At 40.5% G+C, this 13,734-nt stretch overlaps 1 protein-coding gene across 2 annotated transcripts in view; it reads left to right on the top strand.

Annotated features, from left to right (window-relative positions):
- The first annotated feature begins 902 nt into the window (after positions 1–902).
- The window catches only part of LOC106568937 (SPRY domain-containing SOCS box protein 4), a 122,149-nt gene continuing 109,317 nt past the window's right edge, over positions 903–13,734 (top strand). Inside the window, exon 1 of one of the 2 annotated variants that reach the window (XM_014139784.3) lies at positions 903–1,107. The gene's annotated coding sequence lies outside the window, so the exon portion shown is untranslated. The remainder of the gene's footprint in view (positions 1,108–13,734) is intronic. The other variant, XM_014139787.3, reaches the window with a different exon arrangement.

Below are 13,734 nucleotides of genomic sequence, written 5' to 3' on the forward strand. Positions count from 1 at the left end.
CCCCAGTGGGTGGGCTATGCCCTCCCAGGCCCACCCATGGTTGCGCCCCAGTCATGTGAAATCCGTAGATTAGGGCCTAATTAATTTATTTCAACTGACTGATTTCCTTATATGAACTGTAACAGTAAAATCGTTGAAATTGTTGCATGTTGTGTTTATATATTTGTACCTACGGTGTCCAGTGGAGGTCGGTGTTTGAAAGCAGCTTGGAATCGAAGAAAGCACCCGAACCACGGCGAAATCTGGATCTGGTATTTTTGCAACGCGCGGTTTGAAAAAGCACGTGATCAAATGAAGCTTTGGACGTCATTGATTATGTACTTCATCTGCACACTGCTTCAAAGCATGCCTCGGAGCTCCGGTGTCACTACAAAAGCGTTGAGGAGCGCCCATCTCAAATCGAATAGTAATCTACCCTCGGTCATGTTGTCAACAAGGCAGCATATGGTGCATCGTCCAGAAACATACATCACGTTCCCATTAAATATGTTTGAATTAAAATTTCATTGGGAAGGCAGATAAAGTACTTTTGCATGAGAAAACAAAGAATCATACTCATTACTCCATGCGCTAGATTACGTCACTTTTGTTTTGAACCGACTTCGCCGTGGGCTTTGAACCAACACCTTCCCCACGCTCGGTAGGCAGCCCAGATCCAAAACGAATGTAATCAACTTTCCCCCAATGCAAAACTTGCCCGGACAAGAATAAATGAATCCTCTCATTGAATGGATATTGACGTCCATTCAAATCTCACCGATTGTGGTCTTTTCTCAAATGTATCCTCCTCGCGTCCTCTCTCCTCGCCTCCTTCTCAAAACCCATTGGAGGAGAAGGTCAAAGGGGCGGGACCTCTGGCTTTCTCATCCAATTGGTTTTGAGAAGGAGGCGACCAGCGAGGCCGCCAGGAAATTAAAATTGAGAATAGACCTCTGTGTGCTCGAGCGATTATGAAGTAACAAAGAAACGAATGCGGTGGGTTGTTACAATTTCATCGGAAACATTTTATCAATATCAAGCGGGGTTTTTGTACGCGAAAGAACTTTGCGAGTTTCCTGTGGCGTTGACATTCTTCACAATTGTCGCTTTGAAGTTGACTTCTCGACGGTGAGTGTTGTTCCAATGTTTACATGCCTTCAAAATGGAAAGCGCTCGTTTAGGCTACAGCGAAAAATTCTGCAAAGAATAACAGAATGTGTATATAGATTCGTTTATTTTGGTACACTCGACAACCTATGAAATGCAGACTACTTATTTGTAGTTTAAAATATCTTAATATCAGTTTCAGGTGTTTTCAAATGTTTTCAATTCCCATTAGTGTGTCTAATGGTAACCTACGTAAACCAATGATTTAGTTGAATAATCGTTTGAGACAAACTATTACTCGAGAGTTGATTTCTTAATTTCATGGTGATGATCTTGTTGTAATTATCTAATTGGCTGGCAAACCGGTGTTTCATAATGACGTGTTCTTCCTTGGCCGGACATCAGTCAGTCACCTACTTTTTAATCTCACGTCAGGACAGTGATATTTGATCCACGAATGGAAAAGGTCTTGTAACATTAGCCTATCCCGAGTATCCACTCATTTGTCCTCTTATTGTGTGTTTCTCTCACTGTTTTTGTGTACATACCATGTGGGCATCTCGTTCACATGGTCAACTGATATATTATATCACATCTCAAAATGGTGGGACAAGGTTACTTGATTGTGTCTCTGATACACCATGTTCTGTGTCATGCTGGACATAAATTTGCATGGATTATGGTGGTGGTCTGTTTGCACACACCTGTACTGACAGAATCTCTGGAGTATACTTTTGTTTGACCTTTTACTGTTTGCTGAGATGAAAAGGGTACAGTAACTTTTTTTTTTTTTTTTTAATGCTTTTCCAAATAAATCATTATAGTATTGCATTTGATCGACAGTGTCTTGGAGAGATTTTTTAATTTTTGTTCTGTTAGAATAAAATGATCTGTTACATTTCTACATAGCCTACAAGGATATACCATTACATCCATTTCTTTTTTTATAAAACAGTAGTTTTATTAGTTTTTATGAGTGCGCCCCATAAAGATGCACGGGTAGCCTACACACTTTATATAGGTGTAGCTTTTTGTTATTGTTAATTCAAAGCGGTGCTACAGTCAGAGGCTCTGTAGAGTAAGTGAAAGACTTTGAATCAATGGAAAAGGGGAGTTAATTCTGTAATTTTAAGTTGCTAAATGAGGATGAGTAGGCTACAATGATCAACCAACAGGGAGGCTGTTGTTAAGTTGTTGTAGACAAGGACCTGGGAGCGCAGCAAAATGGCCTCAATTAGCCTGGCTACTTTAATTAGCTAGCTGGCTAACTTAGCTGGAGACTGTAGCTAGCTACCTTCTTTCCAATGATTTGATTTAATCAAGACAGGCACTACCAGATGGTATGATAAATAACCTATGGTAATAATAAATGATCACAGAGAGGTCATGAGCAGATGAGCTCCTGCATTTTTCAGCATGTTTTGAGGGAAAAAAAGAGTTAGATGAACTTGGAATTTTTTGGCAGGGACAGATACAGGATGCTACCCTCTACTACAACCTTCACTCCAACCCTACAACCTGATTTTTGGATGGAATTACCTGAAGAGCTTCATACCACCAAGGATTATTATTCTCAAACTATACAGCAAATGCTCTGGCAAACAAACAGAAACCTGAGAACACCATCCAACCTGGAACTGGGTGTGTGATGTCTAGTCTGAAGCTATCTTTTATTTTCAAAAGGCAAGAAGAAAATACATTACAATGATATATTTTACTTTCAAAGGACTGAATGCCAAGTTGACCTCTCTGGGACGCTTGCATCCCACCCTAGTCAACAGCCAGTGGAATCGCGTTGCGCGAAATACAAATACCTCATAAATGCTATAACTTAAATTTCTCAAACATATGACTATTTTACACCATTTACAGATACACCTCTCCTGAATCGAACCACGTTGTCCGATTTTAAAAAAGGCTTTACATCAAAAGCAAAACATTAGATTATGTTAGGAGAGTACCCTGCCAAAAAAAATCACACTGCCATTTTCAAAGCAACTAGCATGCATAACAAATACCCAAAACACAGCTAAATGCAGCACTAACCTTTGACAATCTTCATCAGATGACGCTCCTAGGACATCATGTTACACAATACATGCATTTTTTTTTTTCGATAAAGTTCATATTTATATATAAAAACAGCATTTTATATCGGCGCGTGACGTTCAGAAAATATTTTCCCTCAAATGCTTCCGGTGAACCAGCGCTACAATTTACAAAATTACTATTCGAAAACATTGTTCAAATTTAATATTGTCATTCAAAGAATTATAGATTAACATCTCGTGAATGCAACCGCATTGCCAGATTTAAAAATAACTTTACTGGGAAATCACACTTTCCAATAAACGAGGTGGTATGCTCAGAAAAATAGGCTAGGCGATACATGTTAGCGCCTTCTTGGAACCATCTAAAATCAAATATACTATTGTAAATATTCCCTTACCTTTTTGATTATCTTCATCAGAAGGCACTTCCAGGAATCCCAGGTCCACAACAAATGTAGTTTTGTTCGAAAAAGTTAATGTCCCAATAGCTCCTTCTTGTTAGCGTGTTCCGAAGGCTACTCATAATGTACTGTAGCGCGCGGGACTTGTCGCCACGAAAGAGCAAAAAATATATATTTACGTTCGTTCAAACATGTCAAACGTTGTATAACAAATCTTTAGGGCCTTTTTCAACCAGAGCTTCAATAATATTCAAGGCGGACGATTGCATTGTCTTACTAAACGTTTCAGAACAAAAGGGTTCCCATGGGCGCCTGCGTCATAGTAGTAATGGCCCTCCCTCTATGACCAACTTTCCAAGCCTCTCTTTCGGTCAGTTTCTACCATAGAAGACTCAAGCCACTTTGTAAAGACTGTTGACAGTCCCACACTCGGGGCCCTGACTTTTGGTTACAGACTTTTGGCCCCCATCCTGTTCTAACCACCCCTCGCCGGCTTTGTATTCCCGTTACCTGATGAAATTGCTGTACAATATTATCCTGTTGCCATCAAATGCACATTCAAATGTCATAAATCAACACTGCAGTGCTCTCCCTGTCCTCACAGCCGGATAAAAAACGTACCCGATTTTAATCTGATTATTACTCCTGCCCAGAAACTAGAATATGCATATAATTATTAGCTTTGGATAGAAAACACTCAAGTTTCTAAAACTGTTTGAATGGTGTCTGTGAGTATAACAGAACTCATTTGGCAGGCCAAAACCTGAGAAGATTCCATGCAGGAAGTGCCCTGTCTGACAATTTCTTGCCCTTCTTGATTATCTCTATCCATTACAGGGGATCTCTGCTGTTACGTGACACTTCCTACGGCTCCCATGGGCTCTCAGAAGGCGGCAAAAAGCTGAATCGTGGCTTTGCAGGCTCTGGCTGAAAAAAATAAATAAAATAGTAGCGCGTTTGGATAGTGGCTGGTCACAGTATTGTGAGACTCAGGCGCGTGCCCGAGTCGACCCCATGCTTTTTCTTTCGTCTGTTTACCTAAACGCAGATTCCCGGTCGGAATATTATCGTTTTTTTACGAGAAAAATGGCATAAAAATTGATTTTAAACAGCGGTTGACATGCTTCGAAAAACGGTAATGGAATATTTAGAAATCTTTTGTCACGAAATGCGCCATGCTCGTGACCCTTATTTACACTTCGGATAGTGTCTTGAACGCACGAACAAAACGCCGCTGTTTGGATATAACTATGGATTATTTTGAACCAAACCAACATTTGTTATTGAAGTAGCAGTCCTGGGAGTGCATTCTGACGAAGAACACCAAAGGTAATCAAACTTTTCTAATAGTAAATCTGACTTTGGTCAGGGCTAAACTTGGTGGGTGTCTAAATAGCTAGCCGTGATGGCTGGGCTATGTACTCAGAATATTGCAAAATGTGCTTTCACCGAAAAGCTATTTTAAAATTGGACACCTCGATTGCACAAAGGAGTTCTGTATCTATAATTCTTAAAATAATTTATGTTTTTTGTGAACGTTTATCGTGAGTAATTTAGTAAATTCACCGGAGGTTTGCATGCTAATGCTAATGTAAAAAGCTGGTTTTTGATATAAATATGAACTTGATTGAACAAAACATGCATGTATTGTATAACATAATGTCCTAGGTGTGTCATCTGATCAAGATCATCAAAGGTTAGTGCTGCATTTAGCTGTGGTTTAGTTTTTTGTGACATTATATGCTAGCTTGAAAAATGGGTGTCTGAATATTTCTGGCTGGGTACTCTGCTGACATAATCTAATGTTTTGCTTTCGCTGTAAAGCCTTTTTGAAATCGGACAGTGTGGTTAGATTAACGAGAGTCTTGTCTTTAAAATGCTGTGAAATAGTCATATGTTTGGAAAATGGAAGTTTTTGTATTTTTGAGGAATTTGTAATTCGCACCACGCCCCATCATTGGATATTGGAGCAGGTGTTCCGCTAGCGGAACGTCTAGATGTCAGAGGTTAAACCACCTGACCAAGCCCTAAAGCAATGGGAATCCCTAAATCTTTCTCATATTATTACCAATCCCACAAGGTATGACTCCAAACACCCAGAAAAGGCTACTCTTCTTGACGTTATCCTCACAAATAATCCTGATAGGTACCAGTCTAGTGTTTTCTTTAATGCCCTTAGGGATCACTGTTTTACAGCCTGTATTCGTAATGGCTGTTAAGTGAAACGACCTGTCCTGATTTGTCATAGACGCTTGCTTAAAAAAAACTTTAATGAGCAAGCCTTCCTTCATGACCTGGCCTCTGTAAATTGGTATAGAATCCGCTTGTTCCCCTCTGTCGAGGATGCTTGGACCTTCTTTTTTGATTTCTTCAGTGATATTGTTAAAACACACCCATAAAGAGAATTAAAAACATGTTCAGTCCCTGGTTCGACCATGATCTTGCAGAGTTACTCCACGCATACTCAGACTGACTGGGTCTAGTTCAGGCAAATGAGAAATAAGTACACTTCAGGCTACCCGGAAGGCCAAAGTTAGTTAGTTTATTAAGGCGCAGTGCTCTCTTTCTTTGTTGGTCTAACCCCAAGAAGTTCTGGAAAACTGTTAAAGACCTGGAGAATAAACCCTCCTCACAGCTGCCCATGTCCCTTAATGTTGACGCTGTGGTTTTTACTGACAAGAAGCACATGGCTGAGCTCTTTAATCACTTCTTCATTAAGTCAGGATTCCTATTTGACTCAGCCATGCCTCCCTGCCCGTCCAACATTTCCTCATCTCCCACCCCTTCTAATGCGACTATCCCCGATGCTTCTCCCTCTTTTTTTTCCCCCTGCCCTGCTACAAAGTTTCTCCCTGCAGGGGGTCACTGAGACCGAGGTGCTAAAGGAGCTCCTTAAGCTTGACCCCCCCCCCCCCCCCCCCATGGTTTAGACCTTTTCTTCTTTAAGGTTGCTGCCCTTATCATTACCATGCCTATCTCTGACCTTTTAACCGCTCTCTCCTTTCTGGGGAGGTTCCCATTGCTTGGAAGGCAGCCACGGTTAGTCCTTTTATTTAATCTCTCTAGGGTATGTGGGACGAAATCGTCCCACCTACTCAACAGCCAGTGGAATCCCGTGGCGCGATATTCAAATACCTTAGAAATGCTATTACTTCAATTTCTCAAACATATGACTATTTTACACCATTTTAAAGACAAGACTCTCGTTAATCTAACCACACTGTCCGATTTCAAAAAGGCTTTACAACGAAAGCAAAACATTAGATTATGTCAGCAGAGTACCCAGCCAGAAATAATCAGACACCCATTTTTCAAGCTAGCATATAATGTCACAAACCCAAACCACAGCTAAATGCAGCACTAACCTTTGATCTTCATCAGATGACACTCCTAGGACATTGTTATACAATACATACATGTTTTGTTCAATCAAGTTCATATTTATATCAAAAACCAGCTTTTTACATTAGCATGTGACGTTCAGAACTAGCATACCCACCGAACACTTCCGGTGAATTTACTAAATTACTCACGATAAACGTTCACAAAAAACATAACAATTATTTTAAGAATTATAGATACAGAACTCCTTTATGCAATCGCTATGTCCGATTTTAAAATAGATTTTCGGCAAAAGCACATTTTGCAATATTCTGAGTAGATAGCTCGCCATTACGGGCTAGCTATTTTGACACCCACCAAGTTTGGCACTCACCAAACTCAGATTTACTATAAGAAAAATTGGATTACCTTTGCTGTTCTTCGTCAGAATGCACTCCCAGGACTTCTACTTCAATAACAAATGTTGGTTTGGTTCAAAATAATCCGTAGTTATGTTCAAATATCCTCTGTTTTGTTCGTGCGTTCAAGACACTATCCGAAGGGTGACGCGCCCGACGCGTTTCGTGACAAAGAATTTCTAAATAGTCCATTACCGTACTTCGAAGCATGTCAACTGCTGTTTAAAATCAATTTTTATGCGATTTTTCTCGTAAAAAAGCGATAATATTCCGACCGGGAAACCCTGTTTTTGTTCAAAGATTAAAAAATAAAAACATGGTGTCGGCTTGTGCACGCGCCCCCAGTCTCATTGTTCTCTGATCGACCACTATCCAAATGCGCTACTGTTTTTCAGCCATGGCCTGCAAAGGCATCATTCAACGTTTTGCCGCCTTCTGAGAGCCTATGGGAGCCGTAGGAAGTGTCACGTTACAGCAGAGATCCTCAGTTTTCAATAGAGTGTAGAAGCCCAAGGAATGGTCAGAGAGGGCACTTCCTGTAAGGAATCTTCTCAGGTTTTTGCCTGCCATATGAGTTCTGTTATACTCACAGACACCATTCAAACAGTTTTAGAAACGTTAGGGTGTTTTCTATCCAAACGAAACAATTATATGCATATTCTAGTTTCTGGGCAGGAGTAATAACCAGATTAAATCGGGTACTTTTTTTTATCCGGCCGTGCAAATACTGCCCCCTACCCTAGAGAGGTTAAAGGGGAGATCAAGCTGATCCAGCTGTTATAGGCCTATTTCTATTAAAAGTGTTGGAAGAACTTGTTCAGCCATTTTTGGGAGTTCCAACAGGCTAAAGTTAAATCTAGACTTGGTTTCCTCTATCGTAATCGCTCCTCTTTCACCCCAGCTGCCAAACTAACCCTGATTCATATGACCATGCTAGATTACGGAGACGTAATTTATAGATCGGCAGGTAAAGGTGCTCTCGAGTGGCTAGATGTTCTTTACCATTTTGGCCATCAGATTTGCCACCAATGCTCCATATAGGACACATCACTGCACTCTATACTCCTCTGTAAAGTGGTCCTCTCTGTATACCTGTCGCAAGACCCACTGGTTGATGCTTATTTATAAAACTCTCTTAGGCCTCACTCCCCCCTGAGATATCTACTGCAGCTCTCATCCTCCACATACAACACCCGTTCTGCCAGTCACATTCTGTTAACCTCTATAGGCTAGGTGGGACGCAAGCGTCCCACCTACTCAACAGCCAGTTGAATCCTGTGGCGCGTTATTCAAATACCTTAGATATGATATTACTTCAATTTTTCAAAAATATGACTATTTTACAGCATTTTAAAGATAAGACTCTCGTTAATCTAACCACACTGTCCGATTTCAAAAAGGCTTTACAACGAAAGCAAAACATTAGATTATGTCAGCAGAGTACCGAGCCAGAAATAATCAGACACCCATTTTTCAAGCCAGCATATAATGTCACCAAAACCCAGAAGACAGCTAAATGCAGCACTCACCTTTGATCTTCATCAGATGACAACCCTAGGACATTATGTTATACAATACATGCATGTTTTGTTCAATCAAGTTCATATTTATATCAAAAACCAGCTTTTTACATTAGCATGTGACGTTCAGAACTAGCATACCCCCCACAAACTTCCGGGGAATTCGCTAACATTTTACTAAATTACTCACGATAAACGTTCACAAAAAGCATAACAATTATTTTAAGAATTATAGATACAGACCTCCTCTATGCACTCGATATGTCCGATTTTAAAATAGCTTTTTGGTGAAAGCACGTTTTGCAATATTCTAAGTACATAGCCCAGGCATCACGGGCTCGCTATTTAGACACCTGGCAAGTTTAGCACTCACTATAATCATATTTACTATTATAAAAGTTTGATTACCTTTTGTTGTCTTCGTCAGAATGCACTCCCAGGACTGCTACTTCAATAACAAATGTTGGTTTGGTCGAAAATAATCCATCGTTATATCCGAATAGCGGCGTTTTGTTCGTGCGTTCCAGACACTATCCAAAATGGTAAAGAAGTGTCGCGCGCATGGCGCAATTCGTGACAATAAAATTCTAAATATTCCATTACCGTACTTCGAAGCATGTCAACCGCTGTTTAAAATCAATTTTTACGCCATTTTTCTCGTAGAAAAGCGATAATATTCCGACAGGGAATCTCCTTTTCGGCAAACAGAGGAAAAAATCACAAAGGCGGGGGCGGTCGGGTCATGCGCATAAGCCCAGAGTCCCTTGATCGGCCACTTGAGAAAGGCGATAATGTGTTTCAGCCTGGGGCTGGAATGACGACATTCTGTTTTTTTCCCGGGCTCTGAGCGCCTATGGACGACGTGGGAAGTGTCACGTTAGAGCAGAGATCCTTAGTAAAAGATAGAGATGGAAAAGAAGTTCAAGAAATGGTCAGACAGGCCACTTCCTGTAAAGGAATCTCTCAGGTTTTGACCTGCCATTTGCGTTCTGTTATACTCACAGACACCATTCAAACAGTTTTAGAAACTTTAGGGTGTTTTCTATCCATATGTAATAAGTATATGCATATTCTAGTTACTGGGTAGGAGTGGTAACCAGATTAAATCGGGTATGTTTTTTATCCAGCCGTGTCAATACTGCCCCCTAGCCCTAACAGGTTAAAGGTCCCCAAAGCACACACATCACCGGGTCTCGTCTTTTCAGTTCGCTGCAGCTAGCGACTGGAACGAGTTGCAACCAACACTTCAACTGGACAGTTTTATCTCAATCTCTTCATTCAAAGACTCAATTATGTACACTCTTACTGACAGTTGTGGCTGCTTTGTGATGTATTGTTGTCTCTACCTTCTTGCCCTTTGTGCTGTTGTCTGTGCCCAACAATGTTTGTACCCTGTTTTGTGCTGTTGCTGTGTTGTCATGTGTTGCTGCCATGCTATGTTGTCTTAGGTCTCTCTCTTTGTTGTGTTGTCTCTCGTCGTGATGTGTGTTTTTGTCCTAATATTTTTATCACAGCCCACAACCCTGCAGGAGGCCTTTTGGTAGGTTGTCATTGTAAATCCGAAATGTGTTCTTAACTGACTTGCCTTGTTAAATAAAATCTATAAATGTGTTTGTCTAACTAGCATGAGTCGGTTTGACTGTTTTCTCTTTTTCCCTCCGTGCCCCACACACTGGCCTCTGCTCCTCTCTCGCCCCTCCACCACCCTTCTGCTGAAACAAGCAGCACCAGCAGTCATGCAAGCATGTGTTCAATGAAGTCGTCCCGTCCCCGTCCCCCAAGACGCAGGTGAAGAAGCCGAATGTAGTGGTCCTGGGCTTGCGTGGTTACACGTTGTGTTGCCAGTTGGGCATACTGCCAAATTCTCTAAAATGATAGAGGCAGTTTATGGTAGAGAAATGAAAAGTAAAAGCTCTGGTGGACATTCCTGCAGTCAGCATGCCAATTGCGCACTCCCACTTGAGACATCTGTGGCGTTGTATGACAACTGCACATTTCAAAGTGGCCTTTTATTGTCCCCAACACAGGGTGCACCTGTGTAGTTATCATGCTGTTCAATCAGCTTCTTGATATGCCACACCTGTCAGGTAGATGATTATCTTGGCAAAGGAGAAATGCTGTCTAACAGGGATATAAACAAATCTGAGAGAAATAATATCTTTGTACATTTTATGGGATTTTTTTGTTCATTTCTGCTCATGAAACATGGGACCAACACTTTACAAGTTATTTTTTTTCTAGTGTACAATTTTTTCTAGAAACCATTGCCTGGCAGTTGTATGTAGCGTGATTAGTGACATTCACCATTAAACCCAGCCAAACCCAATACCATTACTACTGCAAAACACTATACAGTGTGTTTTTAAATGAAATCCCAAGTTCAAAAACATTGGGAAACAGCGGCACTCCAATCAATTAAAAAATAAATCCTAATACAAAACGACATCACCTTATTTCACTTTTTTATTTTTGGCTAGGCAGGCTAATGTGTTTTGGCAGTTAAGCCTTCATCAGAGCATATCGCAGAGCACCCAGCTAATAAAGCGAGAGTGCACCTGTTACCCACTCCACTATACAGAATGTGTTTGGGACTTTTACCATGGATGACCATTCGAGACCATAACATTGAAACCATTAGAACTGCTGTAGCCTAATGGTGTGCGTGTTCACCAGGAATGGTTTTACAAATCCAGACATATTTTGAAGGGAATAAATCCCACACACGGGCTGTTTCCTGGATACAGGGTAACCAACCCTAAGAGAAGGACAAACTGAATTGCTTTCATAGAGGTTTGGCTTGAATTGTGAGGGATGACCATGTCATTTATTTTCATCATGAGTAAAAGCTATTGGGTTTTCTACCCAAAGTTGCAAAGAAAATGTTGTGATCCATTTTAATAAACATGAGCAAAATGGATTAAAGGGTGTAGCAGGAACAGCAGCATCTAGTGGGCAAAACCTGGTACTTTCACACTAATCAAAAGTACCTAATGCAAGCAACTTCAATGGCTGGGTGGGAAACCACCAGATTAAAGGGATTACGTTACATAGGATGTAGAAGCAATACTCCAAGATGCAGCTCCATACTACATGTCAAGCATAGAGAACTTGACATGTCTTATTCATTGTAAAGAATTATGGTCCAAATCAGATGTTGGGTACTATATTGTTTATTGAAGATTTATATTAATCTTATACATTTAAAGGGCTAATTTGGGTGCAATCAATTAGGGTCCTTTACAGTTGACGTTTACATTCACTTAGGTTGGAGTCATTTAAAACTCGTTTTTCAACCACTATACAAATTTCTTGTTAACAAACTATAGTTTTGGCAAGTCGGTTAGGACATCTACTTTGTGCATGGCACAATTTTTCCAACAATTGTATACAGACAGATTATTTAACTAAAATTAACTGTATCACAATTCCAGTGGGTCAGAAGTTTACATATACTAAGTTGACTGCCTTTAAATGGTTTGGAATATTACAGAAAATGATGTCATGGCTTTAGAAGCTTCTGACAGGCTAATTGACATCATTTGAGTCAATTGGAGGTGTACCTGTGGATGTATTTCAAGGCCTACCTTCAAACTCAGTGCCTCTTTGCTTGACATCATGGGAAAATCAAAAGAAATCAGCCAAGACCTCAGAAAAAAAATTGTAGACCTCCACAAGTCTGGTTCATCCTTGGGAACAATTTCCAAATGCCTGAAGGTACCATGTTCATCTGTACAAACAATAGCACGCAAGTATAAACATAATGGGACCACGCAGCCGTCATACCACTCAAGAAGGAGACGCGTTCTGTCTTCTAGAGATGAACGTACTTTGGTGTGAAAAGTGCACATCAATCCCAGAACGACAGCTAAGGGCCTTGTGAAGATGCTGGAGGAAACGGGTACAAAAGTATCTATATCCACAGTAAAACGAGTCCTATATCGACATAACCTGAAAGGCCGCTCAGCAAGGAAGAAGCCACTGCAATAAACTGCAATAAACAAACCAGACTACAGTTTGCAACTGCACATGGGGACAAAGATCGTACTTTTTGGAGAAATGTCCTCTGGTCTGATGGAACAAAAATATAACTGTTTGGTGGAAAAGGGGGGACGCTTGCAAGCTGAAGAACACCATCCCAACCGTGAAGCACGGGTGTGGCAGCATCTTGTTGTGAGGGTGCTTTTGCTGCAGGAGGGACTGGTGCATTTCACTAAATAGATGGCATCATGAGGAAGGAAAATTACATGGATATGTTGAAGCAACATCTCAAGGCATCAGTCAGGAAGTTAAAGCTTGGTTGCAAATGGGTCTTCCAAATGGACAATGCCACAATTTTGGAAGTATGCTTAGGGTCAAAATGGCTTAAGGACAACAAAGTCAAGGTATTGGAGTGGCCATCACAAAGCCCTGACCTGAATCCTATAGAAAATGTATGGGCATAACTGGAAGTGTGCTAGCAAGGAGGCCTACAAACCTGACTCAGTTACACCAGCTCTGTCAGGAGGAATGGGCCAAAATTCACCGAACTTATTGTGGGAAGCTTGTGGAAGGCTACCCTAAACATTTGACCCAAGTTAAAGATTTTAAAAGCAATGCTACCAAATACTAATTGAGTTTGTAAACTTCTGACCTATTGGGAATGTGATGAAAGAAATAAAATCTGAAAAATAATTCTCTCTTTTCTGACATTTCACACTATTAAAATTAAGTGGTGATCCTAAAACAGGTAATTTTTACTCGGATTAAATGTCAGGAATTGTGAAACTGTTTGAATGTATTTGGCTAAGGTGTATGTAAACTTCAACTGTACATGTAAAGTTCATAGGAGCATAGAGGAGTATATTTTTGTTGTTGAAATTATGGCATATACATTTTTCCATCCAACACAATAGGAAAAAGCAAAGGCTTTGATTTCTGGTCAAACAGATGGAAAAGG

The sequence above is a fragment of the Salmo salar genome, chromosome 14 (assembly GCF_965601325.2).
Source record: "Salmo salar chromosome 14, fSalSal1, whole genome shotgun sequence".
Taxonomy (NCBI): Eukaryota; Metazoa; Chordata; class Actinopteri; order Salmoniformes; family Salmonidae; genus Salmo; species Salmo salar.